This window comes from Sinohyriopsis cumingii, chromosome 1 (assembly GCF_028554795.1).
Source record: "Sinohyriopsis cumingii isolate HCF-2022 chromosome 1, ASM2855479v2, whole genome shotgun sequence".
Taxonomy (NCBI): Eukaryota; Metazoa; Mollusca; class Bivalvia; order Unionida; family Unionidae; genus Sinohyriopsis; species Sinohyriopsis cumingii.
Window position 1 is genome coordinate 99,099,020 of NC_142961.1, and position 23,685 is coordinate 99,122,704.

General features: G+C 39.9%; 1 pseudogene across 1 annotated transcript in view; it reads right to left on the reverse strand.

The window, feature by feature from the left end:
• The window catches only part of LOC149807431 (carnosine synthase 1-like), a 39,475-nt pseudogene that overhangs the window by 12,888 nt on the left and 2,902 nt on the right, over positions 1-23,685 (reverse strand). Inside the window, exons 4-8 of the transcript XR_016420578.1 lie at positions 20,594-20,686; positions 16,034-16,247; positions 14,438-14,766; positions 13,870-14,135; positions 12,305-12,518 (exon numbers count right to left, since the gene is read on the reverse strand). The product of XR_016420578.1 is annotated as a carnosine synthase 1-like (transcript). The remainder of the gene's footprint in view (positions 1-12,304; positions 12,519-13,869; positions 14,136-14,437; positions 14,767-16,033; positions 16,248-20,593; positions 20,687-23,685) is intronic.

Genomic DNA, 23,685 nt, shown 5'->3' on the forward strand with positions numbered 1-23,685 from the left:
TTTTTTTGGATTGCAATGCTTTGCGTGTGCGACCGGCAATAGGTGTTGAAGAGGAGGAGGATGTCTGAGCGGGGGATATCGGTTCTTGTTTCACTTCTGTCTTCACTTCTGTCTTCACTTTCTTTTTCTCTTGTGATGAAGAAGGGGTGGCCATCATCTTTTTAATCCATCCAATTCTGGAGGTAGGTGGTGTTGTTAACTTGCGTACTTTTTCTGGTGCAGTTTGAAATCCTTCTTCTTCTTCTTCTTTTCCTTTTTCTGTCTTGGTCACTGGTACTGGTGGTACTGGTACTGGTACTGGTGATGGTGCAGGACTTTTCATCAAGGTCTTAAAATCTTTCAGAGTGGGTAGAGCTGTTTCGTCTAAAGCTTTCTGGTGAAAGAGTTGCAGTCGTTGCAAGAGTTGACCGTACTTTTGCGATTTTTCTGTTTCGGACAAATCTTGGCGATCCATCAAGGACTGCAATTCGTGTTGTAACTGGGACATCTCGCTCAAATGGGGATTGGGAGGTAAATGTGGGGTGTGTTGTTCTTGCCACCGATGGTATTCCATCCATCGTTTGTAAGGCACTAAAGCTAGTTTTCGTCCTTCCATGGGGTTGTCAGGGGTCAATTCAGAGATCTTGGAACTTCCGAGGCCTTTTTATCTTGCTCCCACCAGTCCTCCCAACATGGTTCCCAAGACTCCTTTCAGTATGGGGCCTAACAAGAGAGGTAAAATACCTCCACGTTGCACTAACATCTTCTTTTTTTGACGAATGGGAATTTTCTTTTGAACCATTTGGCGAAGAACGTGACGATGTTTGCCTAAGCATTGTTTCTGGTGTTTGGACAAAGGGATCGTGCCTTTCAAAACGTTCAAACAACATTCGCACACGGTATCGATGACCTCTTTGGAGGCTGTTTGAATGAGTTTTTTTCGTAGGGGTGGAGAAGCTTTGGACAGGACAGATAACATGTCCCCATGTTTGGCTAAACGTGGTGGCAGTCCTTTCCTTTTCTTTCCTTGGGGTTTTCTGGAGGGTGACATCTTTGAGTCTTCAGGAGCACCAAAAAACACTGATACCCGACTTGGTCACATGCCTTTTTTATACTGGAACGCGTCGCCACTGATTGTCTTTACGTCGTATTAGTTTGAGGACAGGCATGACACGTCGTGCAGGGGTACGTAACGGACTAAATCGAGCCAGTTCTTGCTTGGACAAATCCAGTAAACTTTGTAACATGCCCGATCTTTCTTGAACTTTGATTTTGGGAGAAGGTACTTTGTGAGCAGCAGCCACTGCCACTAAATTGGAAGGTCCTGCCACTCGGGAAGTTCTTTTGTGGGTCATCAACGGAGAAGTTCTTGGTGTGATCAACGTCTCCAAGTACTCTTCAGTTCTGGGTGTCATTAACGGAGAAGTGGACAAACGTGAGGCTGCCGGAGACGCAGTCACCGGCGTGGCAGGTCGTGGTTTGCGAGTGTAAGGTTGCGTCTTGGCCGAAGTGCCTCTCTTGCGACTAGTTTTCTTCTGTGGACTTTTCTTTTTCTGGGGACTTTTTCTCTGTTTCTTTTTCTGGGGGCTTCTTTTCTTTTTCCGGGGTGGTGGTGTCTGGTCAGAGGAGGGCCCTGCCACTGGAGAAGTTCTCCTTGGGGACCTGGTCTTTTTCTGCTTGGGGCTTCGTTGAACTTTTGTCTTGGGTATAACTTTGGGGGCATTAGGATCCCATCTTAAGAGTGAGCGAATGATGACCCCTCCTAGAGTACCGCTCCCTCCAGGTTTCAAAATGATTTGTTTTTTGGTTTGAGTGTCGATGCGGGGATCGGCCAGTTGGACCAAAGCGACTTTGTTTCGATCAAAAAAGCGTTTGGTTTGATGAGGAATCTGAATGATTCCTTGGAGTAATTGACGTGCCGTCACCGTGAACCATCGTAAGACTTCTTTGAGACTAGCTTCTAAGACACGAGCTCGTGTTTGTGGATCTTTTTCTCGACTGATGCCATACAAGGCACGAATCAATTTGACGGGAAGATGCGACTGAAGGGACGTCATGTTCACACTGTGTGAGACAGACGAAAAAGGGTCTGAGGTTTTTATAGATTTTTTTATGGGGAGTGAAATGAAGTCGAGGACGGAGACGTGTACAGGACAGGCCCTCCGTCTTGGCACCAGTGGTGAAACAAGTGGGTACGAAATCGCAAATCCTCGGGGGTCGTAGGTTTCAAATCGACGAGTAAATAGGCGTGTGGCGTTTGAGTGGCATCGTCGTACGCCTGCGTCAGCCAAGGCGTTCCTAACTGTTTGGCTAAGACTTGCACTTGCGATTTATCTCGAGGGCTTTTAAACAAGACCACGTAATGCGCATTGAGACTGATAGTGCGATGGGCTTTACTTTGTTGAAACAAATTCTGGGTGATGTAAACGACACTGGCATTACGGTGATGCCCTTTGCGCGTGAACCACAGTTTAATTTCTTCTTCGTCTTCTCCTAGCATGTCGTCGAAAATGACCAAATGGGTTTGACGGGAGTCAGAGACGATGCCGTCGTCTTCTTCAGGAATGCCTTCCACAAACACAATGGAATTGCCTTGACTTTCTCGCAAGAGGCTGTACGCCGATTGCCACTCTTTGTAACACCACACGATTCGTTGAGGGGGTCGATCGATCAAATGATGTTTATGTTCGATCAAACGTTTGACGAATTCGGTTTTGCCAGAAAGGCTAGGTCCAGCAATGAGCATGTTAAAGGGATGGCGAAAATACAAAGCCTCCCAACTGGCACGATCTAAGTGTTCGTCGATGACTTTGACAGTAGAGGAAGAGGGAGCAGAGACAGCAGAGGTAGCCATAGTGTGAGGAATGTCACTTGTGACACGAAAAACAAACAAGACAAGAGTTTATATACTTTTTTTTCAGAACACGTTTATTGAATGTTTTTTTTTTTAAACATGAATACGAAAGACAAAAATACATAAAAGCCAAAGGCTTAAGTACAAGAATAAAAGGCACATGATAACCATGAACGTGGAATAAAAACAAGTGTCTGTACAACAGCCACATGTTTTGGGTAAAGTTCTAACCAGTTCTATAGTAGGGGGTAAGGTCACACAAGTGTCCTCCCGAAAGGGTCTTTCAGGCCTGTCCACGACAGTCCCGTCCTGGGTGACGGGTTCTTCAGGCACCGTCACTAACACGGGTTGAAAAGTAACTTTTTTCCTTGAATAACTCTCGTGCATACTGGGCCACCTCTTGTGTCCAAGCCTCAAAACCCTGGTCTCGGTGATGTCCAACATTTGACTCCTAACCAATCTGGTTTCTTCTTCGTCAACGACATGGTAAGTTACTTCAATGAACAATGAACAATCGATCTTGCCTAGGGTTCCTTTTCATATACAGACCAATACCGACGTGACCGTACGGCAACGTAAAGTGATTGGGAAGTCTCACTCGCTACTGGTACACGATTTGATAGACTTTTTCTAAGGGCCGACTGACGATGTGGTGAGTGGGTAAACGTACAATCTTGTTCGGTTGATAAGTGGTCACTTTAAAGTTTCCATCCTCTCCCGATTGCAAGGCTTCTTTCAATACCCCAAAGTTGACCACTCGACTGGTACGATGATTCAGAGTCAGTCCTTTCACTTTGCACGTCGTGTGCACTTCTCCTTGTTTGTCCCGGTATTCGTAGCAGTAATTTTTGGGACCACCACTGACGAAACTTAGAATCTTGTCGTCGGGATGCTCGTCTGTCCAGGCTCCTAAACGGTCTCCTTCGATGTCAGGGTGATGTTGACTCGGGTGATGGATGTAAATGCAACTGTCCGTGTCAAAGATTCAGGACGCGTTCTTCTAACAGTTCTAAAGCTTCGTACAATTTTAAGCGAGCATGAGCTGTCACGTAAGCCGCAATGATGACATTTCCAAAAGGGTCGTCTTGTACAAAGTCCAGATCTTCTTCGTAATTGACCAAGATCAAATCCTCCCGAACGACGTCCACGTGTTTCATGTATTTGGTTTTGTCGTGAATCATCTGGAAGTAGCGGGAAGGTTCTGTCAAATATTCTGTCTTGGGTAAACACGGTCGTTGTGCCATTTTACCCCACAAGCAATTTAACATCACTTTGGCAAACGATCGCCTGCCTTCGTTTTTTTCGATGTGGTCTAAAGAGATGCCTTCTTGTTCGTAGTATTTCTCTTTGAATTGTATTTGGTCTTCGGGAGTGTGACACCAGGAAGGATAGCCGCTGGCTTCTTGCTTCGGTTTCAAAAAGGCATCCACGTAGTCAGCGAAAATGCCTTTCTGAGTAGGGTCACCCTTGTGGTACTGTTGTGTCTTGGGAAAGTGGCAAATTTCGTACACTTCTAACAGTTGGTATCCCATGTCCAGAGCTTTGAACAATTCCACGCTGACCCAGGTTCCCGTCAAGGCCCGTTCTTCCTGGCTATGATGGCAAGGTTGGTCCTGGTTGCACGTTTCGGCACAAGTACGGCACAAGGGAAACATCAGTTTGCCTTGACAATGGTGAGGTAAGTCGGGATGGTATAGGTTCGTGGGAGGCAAAACTTTACACTTGATCAAGCCTTCGTATTGTCGAATGTTTTTCAGGTCGATGTGTTCCGTCAGCAATTGCGGGTGCCCTACAGGAAAGCGACAATATTTGCACACGTAGGGATACAGTGAACACACGTCCAAGTATTTGATTTATTCTCCTTTCTCTTCGTCGGCTTGGTACAGCAAACAGGTGGCATTGGTCCTTCCTCCGTACAAACTATCCCTCGGGTTCAACGGGTCCATGAACTGGTAACTTTCCACGAGGCGTTTAAACTCGGGATCGGTTTTCATACGGTGATCGTACTCGTGTTCCCACATTTCCACCACTTGGTATCCTTGCTGTTCTAACTTTAGGCGTCGCTGACAAGTGTCCTGGTACAAGTCTTCCATGGTTCGTTGTAAAAACTGATTTTTAGTGCTACGGTCAGGGTAACAGACGAGACATCCATGAAATAAGCAGCCGTTAAACTCGTACACGATCTTGGGGTTTTCTAAGTCCCAGCCATCGACCGAATACGTTCCGATGGTCTTTTAGCCTCCTCCGTTGCGGGCATGCTGAATCCATTTGTCTTCCTTGTCGCACAAGTAATGTAACCAGCGTAGGGCTTTGACCGAGTATTGACACTTGACATAGTGGGTCGTTTGAGGGCTGATGACAGCCACGGTGTTTTCAGTCATGAATCGTTGTCGGTACACTAAGGAACACGCTTTGGCAATGGTGCAAGCTTCTTTCAAAGGATCGACCCCTCCGTGTTCCATGAACAGTTCTCGAAATTTTCCACAGCAACGCCGTAAAATGTCCACGTCGGAACGACAATACTTTAGCATTTCTTTCTGAAAGTCGAAGGGGTCCGAGGCGTGAGCCTGGTACCAAGCGTAGAAAGCTTCTCGTTGTTCGGTACGCATGTTGTCGGGGTCGTAATAGTGAGCCTCAGGCAAATGGGGTAGAACGGCATGTTGATTGGCTTCCGTATTGAAAAAGTGTGGAACGTACCCGTTAGCCATTTCTGTCATTCCAAACGTTTTAGGCATTCGACTCAAAGGCATGGCCAAATAGCTCATCGAATCTTTAAACTGCACTTGTCCTACTTGCATGAAAATGATTTTAGCTCCGTTCAAAGTGACTTTAGGACGCTCGGTGCCTTGTTCCGTATAGTACCTCAAAAGAAACTGTCCATCGTATCCGGAGAAATTGTGAGCCATCACCGTGGCATGACGATGACAATCTCCGTAACGTTCGATGTCCTCTTGGCTCCACGTCTTGTCGATGGGGTCTAAGACCCATCGGGCAAAATCGGCTAACGTGTTCGGTCCCCGAAAGATTTTTTCACGCCAGGAATCTTGCTGCAGTGAAGGCAATGACTGAAGATAGGTTCTTGAATGCACTTCTCGCACGCTCGATGAGCCACGCAGAATTTAGGAATGTGAATGCCGGTCTCTTGCATGCATTCGAAATCGAAAAAGATGAAATTGCCATTCTTCTTGCGACCGTCCTCTTCCTCTGGTGGGGGTTGGTATTTTTGCACGTAACATTCGTGTTCCAAGTCCACGATGTGGTGACAAATGTGACATTTTTTCTTTCCTCGACATACGTGTGCCTTGGTACTATTGGTACGTATGCCTTGTCCACACGTAGGGCACAATCTCAGGAGTTGACAAGCACATTTCTTCTGTGAACCTTGTGTTTTCAAATGTTGCTGGTAACAGGTAGGGCTGACAAACGTGCGCAGACAAGTTGAACAAGGCACTGGTTCTTCGCTCAGACAGGGTGGAGAGGCCAAACATCCTGGACATTTCCATCCACAAGACTTGTGTTGCTCTCGATTGTTATAACCATAATCACATTTCTCACAATAATAACCGTATCCCATGAATCCAGTGATACTGGTAATGGTATCGAAATGTTCATCGTGATAATAGACATGAATGTATTTTCCGTCCTTAAAATCTTGGCCTCGAAACAACAGAGACCCACGCATTTCTTGAGGGTGCACTTTCAAGGTGTAGCGTGGAGCTAGAGCATCTTGCAATTTTTGCATCTCAGGAATGCCACAGGGTGTGTCTTTGGACAGGCCAGCTTGTTGCAACAGGAGTTCTGCTTCGTTTCGTTGTTTGGCTCGGTCCGATTGTCGAATAGTTTTCCAGGCTCTTTTCCATTCTGTCGTGTCGTTCTTGTTGGCATAGGTTCGTCCCACCACGATGGCTCGAGCTAAACACATCTGGTCTTGAGGGTTGTTAATTCGGACGAGACTTGTTTTGGTGTTGCGAAGGTCGTCCACCAATAACATCTTTTTGCGTCCAGTCCCTTGAGGAGGAGAGACGTGGGCCATTTTCAGTGTGGCTTTACCATCGGTGATGTCAAACTGGTCATTAGATTGTTGTACGTGTTGAATCTTGTCCATGACTTTGGAAGGGGTTAGTTCTGCGGGTCTGCTAAACTCGATCCAAACAGGGGATTTCAAACCGTCGTGATCTATGGATAGTGTCAAGCGATCGTCTTCTTTGGCTTGACATTGTCGCTTGAGTGCAGTGAGCAAAGAATCCCACATCTCGGTGATAAACCCTTCTGCTTTCTCTAAGGGTACGTCGCACTTGAAATCTTTAAACTTCACCGTGTAGGTGTAAGCCGTGGTTCTAAATTTTCTAGAGGAGCGCTTTTCCGTCTCTCGAATGGAATAGTACTTTTCAGGGTTGACTAAGGGTTGTGAACTTGGTTTAGAGGGTTCTGATTCTGGTTCACTCATGTCCTCTTCAAAATCACTGGCATGAATTTGTGCCAAGATTTCAGCCCTGGTACGAGGCGATAGATCACGTTTCTGCCTCTTACTTTCTTCTTCTTCTTTCTTCTCGAATGAATAGGATCGTTTCATCTTGAGTGAAAAACGTCAAATGACTAAAGTTTAAACACCATAGATTAATTTATAGTCATGACAAACCAGCGTATATAAAAGGGTGTGTGTCTTGTCCTTTCACTATTCATTTCACTCTCAAACCGAGCACAACGATGGAAGAGACTACCCAGATGGAACGTTTCGTCAGAGCTTTGCGAGGGGTCATTAGAAAATTCTTTTCAGACCAGCCTACGGACTACTCTCCTTCCTTTCGAGATAAAAGTCAGGATACTTGCTATATCTGTCAGAAGAAAGGGCATTGGTCTTCAGAGTGTCCAGACCGTCAAAAAAAAAAACAGGGACTAAAAAAGACAAAAGTAAAGATACCTGTTATTATTGTAAAGAAAAAGGACATTGGTCTCCAGATTGCCCAAAAAAGAAACAAGTGGAGTCAGAAGAAAAGAAGGATTCTTCAGAAGAAGAGAGGGATTCTTCGAAAGAAGAGAGGGATTCTTCACAGGAAGAAGAGGAAGAAAGAAGACAATTATATTTAAAAGAGGCAAAGAAACAGGAGAAGAAAAGAAGAAGGGAAGAAAATGAGGAAAAAACGGTGAAGAAATTCAAAAAACAGAGAGACTAAACAAGGAGAAAGAAGAAGTCAATGAACTTTTAATTAAAGTGTTCTGTGGTGAATTGTGAATTGGATTGTAAAAAATGGAGAAAAGAATACATGAATGATATGAGGTAAGTGTCTTTGAGTTTTGATTTTAAAATAAGAAGCTACACTCACGCACTCATACACAGACACGTACTATAAGGGTAAAATGGGTGGGGTTTATTTTTGAGTTATTGGCAAATTGAAATTGTATTTCTTTTCGAGAAATGTGGGTGGCCCTGAAAAGGGCCTTTTTTCTTTATGGTGTAGGAGTGAGTTTAACCAATCAACTTTAACTGCCTTAAACCTTTGCCACGGCCAAGGCCTACTTCTGATGATTGGGTTGAAATCACTAAGGGTGGTACGATAGGCTTAGTCACAGGGTTGGCGTGTTTAGCTCGGGAAGGTCGTATTCTCTTCGGTCGTGATAAAGAAGTCTGATACATTTGTTTCAGACTTCTTAGCTCCGCTAAAATGTACAACAGTACCGTAGCCGTTTGATTTTCACCCTCTTGTTTCTTTGCTGCTACTTCTTCTTGCTGTTGTTGCCGTTGTTTTTTTTCTTACCTCTTCTTGTTGCTGTTGCTGTTGCTGTAGGAGAAAAGCTTGTTCCGCTTCCTTTTGTCGTTGCATAAATTTCTCCAATTCTTCTTTCTGTCTCTGTCTAAAATTCTCCACTTGCGGTAATGACGAAGGTTCCGGAACAAATTCTTGCGAGGTAAGAAAATCCACAAAATCCCAATGTACCTCTTCTGAAAGTAAGTCCGGGTTCCCTTGGGCGGTCTCCCCTGCTGGTGCACCCCAATGGATCGTTTTCTGAATTTCCGTCATGTTGAATCACTGTCGCATAGATTGACTGCACACAAGCGGTAGCGAATCTATATAGACCAACTGAAGTCACAGACTAATCTCTTCGGATTGGATGCGGGCTGACTGAATTTTGTAACGCGTGTTTGGATTGGTGAATGAACTCAATCCGTTTCAATCCTACCTCTACCTATAAATAAGCGCAGTTCAGTGCATTGATTCACTTGTTCTCGTCGCTTCAAGATGTGGACCGATGTGCAATCTTCTACGCTTGTGTCTTCCATGATGTTCCGGACGGACATACCCATGTATGTCCGATCCAAGTGGACCGTTGTCCACAGGACAAACACCAGCCTGTGGATACGTAGGATCTACGTAGAAAGACAAGGATGCCTGAAAAGAGTGCTGATTTACGGTCCTACAGTGAAACGCAGCCTAAGGACAAGAAGAAGACCAATGCGGTGCCCTTTATGTTAATGGATACATTAACATAAACCCAAAGGCCCTTTTCAGGGCCAGCCATATTTCTCGAAAAGAGAATTACTTTATTCAATTGCCTACCCCTTTTTTAAATTTAAATTTAAATTTAAATTTAAAAAAAATTAAAAAAAAAAAATCCCATGTTCAATTCCCCTTGAGGCTAGAGTGGCCCAGGGTTCTTTCTCCATGTTCAATTCCCCTTGAGGCTAGAGTGACCCAAGACTTTTTCCCATGTTAAATTCCCCTTGAGGCTAGATTGTCCCACGATTTTTCTCCATGTTAAGTTTCCATTGAGGCTAGATTGTCCCAGGGGGTCCTGTAATGATAATTCCCATTGAGGCTAGGGTATCCCCATTTACTACTCATCGATTTCTTTATTTAATTTAACCTGACCTAATCTAGCAAATGTCCAGAGAGTAGCAATAAACTCCATATATATATATACTTTATTCACTCTTTTTTCAGTAGGCGTACATATTTAACCCACTTATATGACTTCGCAGATTTTATATCAACATATAAAACTGGATTGAAGGCAATATTTATATTTCCTATTTTATGCAACAGATATATAACTCTTTAAATAAGTCCTGTTATTTTGAAATACATTTGTCTTCTTTGCTCGGATAATTAATGATTCTTCAAAAACGTGATGATAAAAGTAGAACAAAAGAGGAAGAACTGGGATCTTAATATACAGTTAATGGGTCAAAGTAGAGATCACGTCGTTTTAAACATATGGTATTAAGTATTAGGGAATACAACTACCATATAATAACAGTTCATATCTTTACTGATTTATTAATCCATTTTTCTTGCAACAAGATCACTATTTAATTTATAACTGCTATTCTGATTACAAACAGTATTATTGTTATTGTTTATATATTTTCATTCTTTACAATAATAAAAGTACATGTAGTTTTAAATAACGTTTTATAAATGTGAACCTAGATTTTTGGCATAAAGTTTTAATCTTGATTTATAAAATGATGAATCCAGAACTATAATCTCATATAATAAATTTACAAACAGCCAGTTTCCTTGAACGGATAGCAAGTTAATTTAAATACTGGCTTGCAAGTTGAATTCATCTAGAAACAACATAGACCCAAATTTGCCGTTTCATGACCCACCGGGAAATTAGGGTGTATGTTGTTTGGTTTAATGATTACTCCTATAAAATTGCATACACCCAGATGTGCAGGCCCATAACGAGACTGCAGATCGGAGTCTGTGCAGTTTGCAGTTGGACTCGAATACAACACTCTTTCATTAAGTGCAAAATCATTTGACCGAAAATGTTTATCAATTGCAAACTAACCGAATAAGAAAATTTAAAATTTATGCAATCTACATTGATCTCACCAAATAACAATAGTTAGGATTATTATAGTCTACCATGATTGCACTATAACCGTGTTACAAACGTTAAAATTATTGGAATATACTTTCGTTCAAATATAACATAATAAACAGTTAACATTATTGTAATCTACCTTGATCACAATATAATCAAAAAGCTAATATTACAGATATTGTGAGTGTGTGTGTGTGTGTGTGATTTTGATTTTTAACGTAGCTTAAACAATTTTTCAGTCATATCGCTACGATGTCTGCAGTGAGGTAGTTTATAGTGATCTCTAGCACTTGGGTATCATGCCGCAGACATGTAGCATGATGTCCCTCCCAGTCACATTATCCTGACACCAGGCCGACCGGTCCTAACACTAACCTCTTAATGCTGAACGCCAAGCGAGGCAGCTGTTAGTATCATTTTTTAAGTCTCTGGTATGACTCGGCCGGGGATCGAACCCACGACCTCCCGCATCCGAGGCGGACGCTCTAACCACTAGGCCACCGGAGCGGTCGACAGATATTGTAATCTACCTCTAATCTTCAATTTGCATTGCTTAAGACGTGATAGCTTCATTAATTGAAGACAAATACATGGCGATAATTTTCATCTTGTAAGTGCCAATAATTGGGTCATTTAGGACGATTTTCGTAGACTGCTTATGATACATGAGTTTATTGATCGACTGTAGCTTATAATAATCAACATCTATGTTTATACAAGGATACCAGCAATAGAGAATCAGAACTGTTCAACCCCATTTATATATAATTGCTAGCAGTATCTTATATGCGCTTGTACGTTTTAAGTGATTTTTTTTTTAAATTCTGGTTTGACGTCATCGCGGGAGCCATCTCAAACCTGCTACTTATCCAAAGGTTATAATGTGCAAGTATATATTTCTCTGTAATGTTTCTGACGGATTAAAACATTTGTGAAAAAGAAACATTATATGTATTCCAACTGAGGGCTGATTATGCAGATTGATGACATTTGAATACAATGTGTTAAGAATGAATATTACAATTTAAAATATGTTCACAAAATACATTTTTCATATGAGTACACCCGTAATATATTCTCTTGTATGACGGACACTGTTCAAACACTTATACGGTCACGCAGTTGTTAAAGTGTGTCCTGTTCACTTGAAGTTTTTAAGAACCAGTAGGAAATGCTATTATATGGCGGATAATTAAAATACGATAGAGGATAGATTTCCTGTCCGGACTGTGGTGCATCTGATATTCGCACGTTTAGGGTTGGAAGGAATTCAAATTCGAAAATAATTTTCTGGACAAAATACACAGTTGCAATGGGAAGTACATCAACTTTATAATAAATTGGTAAAATCACATAGGGCATAGTTCATGCATATTTTGAACTTGTCTGCCAGGAGTACCACATGTTTTAAATCATAATAAAATCCCTACTCTAAAATAGTCCTCGTACATGTGCTAAAATATTTATAGAGAAATTATTCAGTAATATCTTTAGAACATGAAACATTTGATAAGGTTTTTACTTCAATATTTCGTCTTGTCTTTAACTTCATGAATTCGTGATGGATGAAATACAAGGTTTACTTGAATAAAACGATCACTTCAAAATACCCAAACGTAAAGACTGTCATCATGCCTGGTAGGTGAAGATGGCACAACTTGGCGGCTAGGGGAACGCAATCCTCCCAGAAAGTGAGGCAACTATCGATCTTAATTTTGTTTTTTTTAATCTGCTTGTAGATCTTCGTGGCATGATTGTCATCATGAGTATGATCAGTGAAGTCGAAGCAGATGAACTCTGAAACTTTGTCTATGGCAAAATGATTTGGGTTCGACTCAATCAATGCTACCTACAAAATATGAATCACGTTTTATCTAATTCGTATTACATACAGGGCTTGAGTAATTAAATAGAATACAATGGCCTTTATCAGTTTCCTCCTCGATACAATATTAAGCAAATCTATGAAATTGCACCTGAATGATCACTAATGTGTAAAATGTTTTGGTCGCCATGTCTGTTCTCACATTTGCACAGGCACAATGAACTGGTTAGAAAGCCCCGATGCAGCAAATGCTGTAAACTACGTACACTAGCGTCGATACCATATCAGCAACATTGGCAAATCTGAGTTTTAAATTCTCCTCAGCCGTTCTGGACCAAAGTAATTACAAGTTGATGGTACTCCAACACCATCCCATAATTCTTAGCTATATTGAGTTAACTAGTGACGCCGATTGTCGTTCTCGAAAAAGTAACGTAAATCGCATAGGTTGTCAATGAACCCGTGGTCCACTACATTGGAATCCCAGCGCTAGTCACATAACTTATTTGCATCACCGATCATTTGTGTACAGGATATGTACTTTGTCTCTTACATAATATGCGTTACACTTAAATAGGCCTGAAATAAATATATTTTTACGAATGCCACTCCACAGTTAATCACACAAAATCTCTAGGGACGGACAATGTTAAGATTATATTCGAGGAAGGGCATGTTTTCAGTTGTCGATCATGATTCACGAAGTTTACGCAATTCATTATTGCAGATTTCATTTCATATATTGCAAATCGACGTACTTGTTCTAGCCACTAAGATCACATTAATGTAAGTTTTATCTGCGTGACTCTATACAGACAATGTTCATGTTTATATCTTAGAAATTGTCTGTCGTATACAATATCGATGAATTCTGATGTAAGTAATGCACATGCCAAGTGTCAAATTGGCTTTTCCTGGCATTTTTTTACTTCTTTCCAACACTTGCTACTAGGCCAACAGATACATTAATGGACAAAAACTTCAGATATTTATTTACGATTTCTAATATGTCTTTTCATGTTTTACCTGTTCAAATTGTAGATCGTTGGAGAGCTACAAGAACACGTTTATCTGTATCCGTATGTCCGAAGCTGCTGGAAAATATAATTCTTCCTGCAGCCACCCATTTAAACTTGAAATAATTTTACAGCGTGTAAACCTCTCCGCTGTCTCTTTCACGTCAAAGTAAAGGTAAATGCCTGTTCGGGTAACTATATGGGTACGTAAAATATATTATAACCGTCAAAGTGGTTTTTCTTGGCATTTTCATATTCCTGCATCACTATTTATCGAGCCTACAGCCAATTTAGTGGCCAAATGCTTCTGTCGAACGGTACACACGTTAATATTTTAAGAGCTGCAATAACATATTTACCTTTATTCCGATTTCCTGAGCTGCCGGCCAGATACAGTGTTTGTTGTAGCCACCTGCTCCTACCACAAGTACTCTCTTTCCGACCATAAAAAAAAACTTCTGCGATCTTGTAATCATGGTCTCCACAAGAGGACTAACTGACATGCCCATCATCTTGGGATACAAGTTCTCGAATATCTGACAGTCGATGGTACAGTCGTGGCTGTTTACCTCAATGCCAATAGGCGTAAGAACCCCATTTCTTCTGGTGGTCACAAAGTCAATACCTGCAAATAATATATAAATATATACATATTAAAGCAAAAAAATGGAGCAAAGCAACATTCAAACAAATGCAATGATACAACGCAACTGTTAGAAATAGATATAGCACGGTTCCGTTATTAAACAAAAACCCACCCAACATATTTTATGATCGTATTGTCAAAGATTCTTGATTACAATAGTCAACAAAAATCACTGTCTCTTTCACGTCAACGTAAAGGTAAATGCCTGTTCGGGTAACTATATGGGTACGTAAAATATAACATAACCGTCAAAGTGGTTTTTCTTGGCGAACGATACACGCGTTTATATTTTAAGAGCTGCAATAACATATTTACCTTTAGTCCGATTTCCTGAGCTGCCGGCCAGATACAGTGCATGATGTAGCCACCTGCTCCTACCACAAGTACACTCTTTCCGACCATAAAAAAAGAAAACTTCTGCGATCTTGTAATCATGGTCTCCACAAGAGGACCAACTGACATGCCCATCATCTTGGGATACAAGTTCTCGAATATTTGACAGTTGATGGTACAGTCGTGGCTGTTTACCTCAATGCCAACAGGCGTAAGAACCCCATTTCTTCTGGTGATCACAAAGTCAATACCTCCAAATAATATGTAAATATATATATATATTCAAACAAACAAATGGTGCAAAGCAACATTCAAACAAATGCAATGATACAACCAACTGTTAGAAATGGATATAGCACTGTTTCGTTATTAAACAAAAACCCACCCAACATATTTTGTCAAAGATTCTTGATTCCAATAGTTCGTCAAAATCAACAACAACAACAAAAAAGACGTTTAGGACCGATTGATCGGACAAAGACCTAATAACATAATTGATTTAGATGGTAGAACTTGTCGAGTTAGACGCTGGCATTTAATTTAGATTCTAGCATGATCAGGCCTGTTTTGTTTTGGTGGTTGGTAGAGTGTGAGTTTGTAGCATCGGTTGTACTCAAGCAATGGAATTGCACCTTCTGTTTAAGCAATGGTCTTATGATACTTCTAAAAACTCCTTTTTGTAAATATTGTAAATAGAAGTTATATATGTAATAATTAATCGGGTAAGAAAAAGAAACTCCCTTGAAGATGAACCCTCCTGTCGTTTATTTAAGTAAGATCATTAGGATTAATGTTAATCGTGGAAGTGGACGGAAAGATGAATATACACAAAGGCTACAAAATGATATACACGTTTAACGTCTTCCAATGCAGGCTCTAAAATAAACGACAACAACGGCTAGCTCTATGTTAATCGCAAGAAAGACGAAAAGTCTTTTCTCATGTCGGCAAATCCATATATTCGCTCATCTCCGGGTAATCCAAAATATCCCTTCATATATCCACAAAACACAATATTTCGTCATGTCAAGGCAAACGAAAATATTTCCTCGTGTCCCAGACAGTATTTCCAGTCTTCAACTGGTGTATGATCTCTATAATTGGAGATCAGATTCATGACTTCTTAGACGATCGAGAAAGTGTAACACTCATTACTCTCAGATAATAATTGAATTATATAAAGCTATCTTACTTAACATGCTTCCCATACATGTCAGCCCATGTTTGTGGTTTAGGTAGTTTAGTGTCCTGAAAGGGGGTGGGGAGGAGGAAAAACAGGCGAACTGGCTTGAAATTACGTCATCGAACAGAAACACCTATTACAATGTACTAGACCAAGATATTAAAATAGATCAATGTATGCAGCTTAAACGTACATCATGTTCATTTGAACTTTTCGTTCCTTTTTGTTTAAGACAGACACGTACTAATATTGTTAAAGAGACCGTTTGATTTAGATTTTATGCATAATGCAGCCATTGCTTTATATACGATGCATATCTCTGTATCGGTTGTATTTGAGTTCTTTCAGACATTAGCTTAACCTACCAATAAAATCAGTCTGGGCAAGAAGGCATCCTCTTTCAGTGGTGTCAAGGTCACTATCGTATGACATAGTACTGTCCAGAACAGCGGCGGATTTTTCCCTGACATCTATCTCCAACTTTTTTATTTCGCCACCGTCAGTGACACGATATGCAATCAGGGTGGTTCCCAGAGGCTGGCAAATCATATTGTTACCATTTACCGGCTCCCCCACTAAAGAAAATCAGCAATTGACCTATATGCATGTGAAAGCAACCGATGTTACAACCACCCTAGCGAAATATAAAATTTAGCATCGAAAAACGGGTATATCTTAATCAGGTCAACAACCTGCAAACCCCATAAATGATTTGTGGATAGGAATGCAGTGATTAACAATATACACGGGAAGCAGTAAGTACAAATCGGAAGAAGTTATACGTGACAAATGTATATTTTTTGTACACAATTTGTACCTAAAGAAGTATAAAACACTCTCATATGTATATGCTTTAGTCTTAAATGATGTATGGTTTCATTCAAATAAATAAATAAACTGTTGTGCCATTATATCCATCTAGCCCGCAAGCAAGCTATCTACCTTAATCTCTTCGTGATCACTATTTATGGAGCAGACAGACCATATGTGGCAGTTGAACACTATATACAACAAATTTTACGTATTGACATGTGACTAGATCCAATGAATACAGCCATTACATGTAGACGGTCTTTGTAAGGATGTATCTGATAACAAGGCTTTCATTGCTTTGTGAACGGGTCGTCGTTTTAAACTGTCAGATTTTGACGAATCTAGTCTTAGAGTGTGTGTGTGTGCTTTTGATTTTTAAAGGACCTTTAACAATTTTTCAGTCATATCGCTACAATGTCTACAGTGTGGCAGTTTATAGTGATGTCTAGCACTGTGGCATCATGCTGCGGACAAGTAGCATCATGCCCACCCAGTCACATTGTTTGACACCAGACCGACCAGTCCTAACACTAACCTTTTAATGCTGAGCGCCAAGCGAGGAAGCTGCTAGTACTATATTTATAAGTATTTGGTATAATTCGGCTGGGGTTCGAACCAGCGACTGTCCGCATCCAAAGCGGAGACTCTAACCACTAGGCCACCAGAGCAGTGACAATAGACAAAGTGCAATACGTCTTTGTTTTATGCAATCTAAGTATAGGGACAGCGGCTGTAGCAACTAGAAGTCGTTGACTAAGGGATTAACCTTTATCGTCCATACCATCCAATGACTAAAATGAATTACCCGTTTGGAAAACCCACACAATTCTGTTTATGTTTATCTTTTATCATAAAACTAGTGTACTCCCATCCAGCTCTCAGATGCCATATGTATACATTGTAGCACATTCAAGAGACCTAACGGATATATTTTGGAAAAAAATGCATCTCCTGCATAGATGATGTACCAGTATTGTAAAATTGAAATCGTCTATTGCGTTGTTTTCTTGATGCAATTTGACCAATGATCTAATCATGAGCATAGAGATCTTGCTAGAAAGGCATGACGAAAATTAAGAGTCTCAGCAATGTTCATGTGGCGATTTATCGATGACAATTAAATCAATCTAGTTAATGTGATGTTCATTTCTAATGCAATTTAGAGATGAATGAAATTGACACCATAATTGTACACATAAAATCCAGCAATGACTCTAACAGAATGAGGCCCACCGATTTCAACAACTTACATATGGAAATTATATAATTTTTTTAATGGAATTAAACAGAACATGTAACTTCTATGAGTAATCAAACAAGAATCAACGTATGTAACTTACATAAATATGACTGATATATGGATGAATCACCATGAAGGATCAATGTATGGAATTCATCCACAAATGCGAATAATGTCATCACCAAGAAGGAAGTATCTTGTTTTGAGTTTCACTCATATATCATATTCAATTATATTTTCACACAGAAAATGATATTACATAATATTTGTTTTAAAATGGATGACATGTAACTCGTGGCGCCCACTTGACGAGAACTGCGTATTTCTCGTTCCACAAATCTCGTCGAATAGTCAAGGACACGCGACGCATGGCTCATCTCTCCTACTAATTCCCTCCAGATTCATTGGTTCCAAAGCAGTTTTGTATTTAGCTATTATTTTCAAATTATATCCGTAATAGGTTTACCATTGGAAGTCCCAAAACGTAGGCACTTCACTCCGAACCAATGATTCCAGTATGCGGGTTACACAAAACTCCACATAACATGTACAGCTTGCTGACGAAATGCTTTTTATTGCGATTATACAATGGTAATTGTGGGCCATAAGTCAGATCTACCACCAGAGTGTTATAGGTAATTTGGTTTCTCACTGCAGGCGCATTGCACGTGCAGCAGTGATTGCACCGAACTCATATTTGAGATAGCCACTGCTGCAAATAAACCACGCTGTCCTCGGAAACGAAACCCGAGTAAATTTTGCTTATGTATAATGCACGGACATTTTACTACACCCAATCCCCGAATGGCTGAGTGGTCTAAAGCGCTCACCGTTACGGATCGGTGGTTCTTTCCGCGGTTTTCCATGGTTCTTCCTCCACCATTTATACTGGCTGCCATATATAGCCTATCTTGTGCTGAAAAATGGCTTTAAACCCAACAACAACAACAACAACCACAACTACACTCAATTCAGTGGTATCAGCCACGAACAAAAACTAATGAAACCATTATAACTAAGAGCATTTCTACCAAAATTTAATATAGATTTCAAAATATCTAAAATGATATTAGTTCATTGTACACAAACGTTGTATATGTACATACAGGAATTAGAAGAAGAAAAAACTACATAATCACAATAGATGATTTGAAACTCATTAGTTACATGCAGGAAAGAGGAAATATCACAATATACTGAAGCTTCCGTTTTTAACTGTATATAACGCTTATCAGTGCGTAGATAGCATAAGCCATCACCCGCCCTCAAATTACGACCTGACAGATTAGGCTCTACATTGTTCGCAAGCAGACAAACAATATTGGCACTGATATCAAATGACATTCTGGAAAAAGCGGGTATGTACTATTCTGATTAAATTCAACAGTGCATACCCTGATCTTATGGAAAATACATCTCTGGGTATGAAAGCAGATGCCGTACACCATCAACTATAATCAAATTACGCATAGGCAGATCAGGGTGTATATTTTTATTAGTAAATCAAGCAGGAAAGGCCTTGATTTCACAACATATTACGTGACAGCGCGTAATGGTCTACTCTTTTCGTGATGTGGTGCCCGTTATGCTTGGTTACATGTGGTACACTAATTAGCATTTCCGCATGACACGAACAATTACCGAGTCCCGAAGTACTAGCTACAGATACCTTCTTTAGGTCATGTTGCATTTCCCTTTGACTCCAGGATGATATAGTTAGCTATGAGAGATCGCACTTCCCATTGATTCCAGAGTACTATGGCTGGCTAGGACAAACACCATTTCCCTTTGACTCAAGGATAATATAGTTGGTTAGGACATATAGCATTTCCCTTTGACTCCAGGACACTAAGACTAGCCAGGACAGACAAGATTTCCCTTTTGCTCAAGGGTAAAATAGATGGCTGGGATAGATAGTGTTTCACTTGACTCCAGTATACTATAGCTAGTTAGGACAGGTAATGTTTCCCATTGATTCCAGGATACTATAGCTGGCGAGACATATCACATTTTCCATTGATTCCTGGATCTTATAGCCGGTTCGGATAGATCGCATGGCTACTTTCATCTTAACTGTTCAAGCAGACATTATTACCCGAGTCGACATAATATGCTGTTAAATATTCTAAATCTGTTACAGGGTCAGTCTGTACAACTGAAACTCCTCTTAATATACGGACACGGTCATGGATCCGTTTAAATAGATTAAATTTGTTATATAAATGCCACCTGAATTACCTCCCTTAATATCAGTTATTAACTAATGGAAACAACATATTCTGTGAGTTCACAATATTTTGCAGCCTATATTTGGTGATTTATAAACTATTATGATATATCAATCTTTTACAAAGCGGCTATCGCATGCCCACCATAACACAATTAGTCATAAACAATGAACCTAAGTAAAATGGTTCTAAAGAATTGCAAGCTTCCTGGTAAGTACTAATTTATTAAACAGCAGCAAGAATTGCCTGACGAGACCATAATACCACAACAATAGCTAGCGACCGAAAGTTCTTCGCACGGCTTATAATTTAGAACATTGTAAATGTGCACTTCACTGACTGTTTTGCAAAACAAAAACTTTCGCTCGCGTCCACGCCGATTTAGAAGAGTGCGAACGGTAGCACTAGAACAAAAACAAAATTGTTATTCTTCATTTAGTAACTCGTATGAAATAAAGAAACTATAATGAGTTATTTAAAAACGAGGTATCTCTTTTAGTTTTATTTTGAACTGACAAGACCGGGACTATCATGAGCAAATCGATCTTGGTCAATAGATTGCGCTACTCAGTTAGCAGTAAGTATCTCTACGTTATATTCTACAAAGTAACAAGAATATATGAGAATGAAAAAAACTAACTCACATTGGTTGTCACAGGTATATCGTCATGACCTCGACATAATGTTGATCTCAGACGAACAGCACAGTCCTCTGTACAAGACCATCTTGGAACTGAAATATGTTTAAATCCAGATTTAAAAAGATTACGATATAAGTTATATATATATATATATATATATATATATATATATATATAAACTATTGTGTTCCATCAACACTTACGAGCTCTTGGCAAAAATCTATGGTGGTGGTAATCTAGGCCAACCAGTATTTTTAATTAAAATCATTGGGGCAAGAGATTACAATGGTTTTGGTAAAGTTTACCGAAGCTGCATGGAAGTAACAATCAAGAATTGTCCTATTTAGATGATGCTAATTATAACATTTGCAATCCAGTCATTTATCGAAAGAAGAAAAAATCCACATCTTGTCATGCGACTATAAATTTAATTTTCTCCCTAATTTGACATATTACGTTTATCAGTCTGTCCATAGGTCAGTCAGTTAGTCTGGTGCCACTATCCCCTTGAAATCGTGTGGTGGAAATGCTACCACACGTATATGTTGCTTATACAACGAACATCTTTTATAATGGTATGATTAATGGACCCCTCTCATAGGGTCAAATTGAGGCTGTCAAGGAACAAATATTCAAAACAAATTGCATTTAAATATTTTTAACTAACTTTGTACATGCGTGTCGATATGGAGGACGACAATAAGTTTTTGGATATAGGGTTATCATCCATAGGTCACAGTTCAAAGGGATGGGTGGATGTCATGGTCAAGGTCGGAGGAAACGTGGCAAATGCAAGATACGTGTGCAGATATATCACGGTGAGCCATGGAATTCATGTATCTTTCAAGAAATTCTTCGACTTCAGCACTAACGATTTCTTCCAGATTATCTTTTTTATTATCTTTGTGAATAGTACGTATGTACGACCCTTGATTTGGATAAACCATGTCCGAGATGTAAATGAAAGCAACATTGTCTGGAAAAGCCAGCCCGACCCTGGACATGATGCTGCGAGTCCACAATTTATCGTCCGTCAGTCATCTCAGTTTCAAGGGGCTGCTCGCATGACAAGTAAGATCAGCCTGTGATACAGAAAGGAAAAAAAATCTGTAAGATAAACCATGAATTTACACAGTCTTACTTTAGTAGCCCTCTAATTTTTCGTACGACACTCAATCTACGAAAATTATAAAAATACTTGTACCTTACCATTTATCTCTTGACGTCACTATTTACAAATAAAACTTTTCAAGGATTTGTGCTTAAATATTAAGTCAAAAAGAATAATTCGGATTTGAAAGTATGAATTTTTGTCCAAATGCAAAACAAAATTTCAAGAGGATAAACCAAGTTTACATTTTCGGATGAGGCAAATTAGCAGAGTACTAAATGCTAATAAATAATGCTTATTATTATCAACCAAGGCTACTACTTTCGCAATTTAGGGACTATTGTTAGTTCACAAATTACAATTTACAAGAAGCGTGTCAAAGGTGACTGCTGTGCTAACGTGATTATATACAGTTCACAAGTTTGCATTTCAGCTTGGCATTTGGGGGATAGGGACATGACTTACTTAAACATCTGGTTAGCCACTGCTATTTTCTTATATAAATATAAAAATGATATCAAACAATTTTTTATGTTTATTTGCATTATTTTACCTATAGGCACCTATATGAACGGACAGTATTCTACGTAAGGTTTGCCAGAATTAAAATTACTGTACAAACAATGTAATAACTCAAACTTCGATCGTTTTAAACGCCAAGGAAGAGTGAAAAGTGCTTACTTCGATTTCCTTTCCCTCTTGTTTTTGTCCATTCGTGCAGGCCTTGGTGAAGACATTAGCACAGTATGTGGCTCTACGTAGAGGACTATAGGTCTACAGAAAGGTTTAACAAGCCATCCCAAAAGCAATGGCTTTGTGGATATAAAGCGAAAGCATGCCTTCTTCTATCTTAGACTTTTTCTTGGACAACCATGTGGTTGACAAAACCAGGACCATGCTACCGGGGCATCGTCTTACGCCTGTCATATGTACCACAGTACAAGCAATAAACTAAACACAAACCATAATATAGGTATGCTTGGAAAACTGACGGACGGGTGGACGTGGTTAACACCATATAGCCTTCTACTGTTGTGGTGCGATATACATAAATTAGACTGTAGGTTTTGAAATCACAATACCGTTGCCTAAACCGGAACTGTTTCGTACTGGATTTTATATAATGACATAGTCTATTTTAATTTCAATGGTGCCATTGCCACTGTAAATTCGTCCTTCCAATGCTTCTGTATTAAAGGAGCGAGAGTCGTGTGGTCTACATATAAACATCATTGGCGCCTGACTCCTAGTTTTATAGATGATGAGGATTTTCCAGTCCGTGTTGAAAATATAAATTTACATATGTACATGGAGTACTATATGTAGGTAAAACCTTCAAGACAAACAGAGAGTTTCCAGACATACAACATCAATAAGAAACGAATGATGAAAAGAACAAGAGGTTATCATATATCTATAAAGCCACGGTTCAAAAGCGAAAGTTGCCAGTGACGATATGGCTGAATTGAACACTAAGAAAAAAGCAAATTGGAATGAATTCACCCATCGTGCTTCCTTACAGAACACCATACAGAGTCAGAGAAACGGAGCTAAACACAAAACACAATGTAATAAATGTAACCTGAAAAATAATATTACTGTGCCTATCAGTAGCAGAACCTTTCAAGATACTTACACTCGGTAAGTCTTATTACTGTATACAGAATGGGAAACATAAACGGAGATCAGTCCAACAGTTTAATGTAATCAATGGCTGGTAAGAATTAGGTGGCTGTGATCTACTTGTGCCCATTGTTAGGAGCACCCTTCAAGATGAAATATGCCCAATTAGCTTATGACTTCACATATAAAAGTGCTGAAACGAAGCTAAGTGAAAATCCGTGCTTAACCAAGGATGCATGTCAAAGAAGGTAGCTAACAGAAACAAATTAATATAATTGGTGGAGTATGACAAGTAGGTCGTTTAATTGCTATTCGTACAAACGTGGCAGAGAAAGGAAGTTGATTTGAATACGTAAC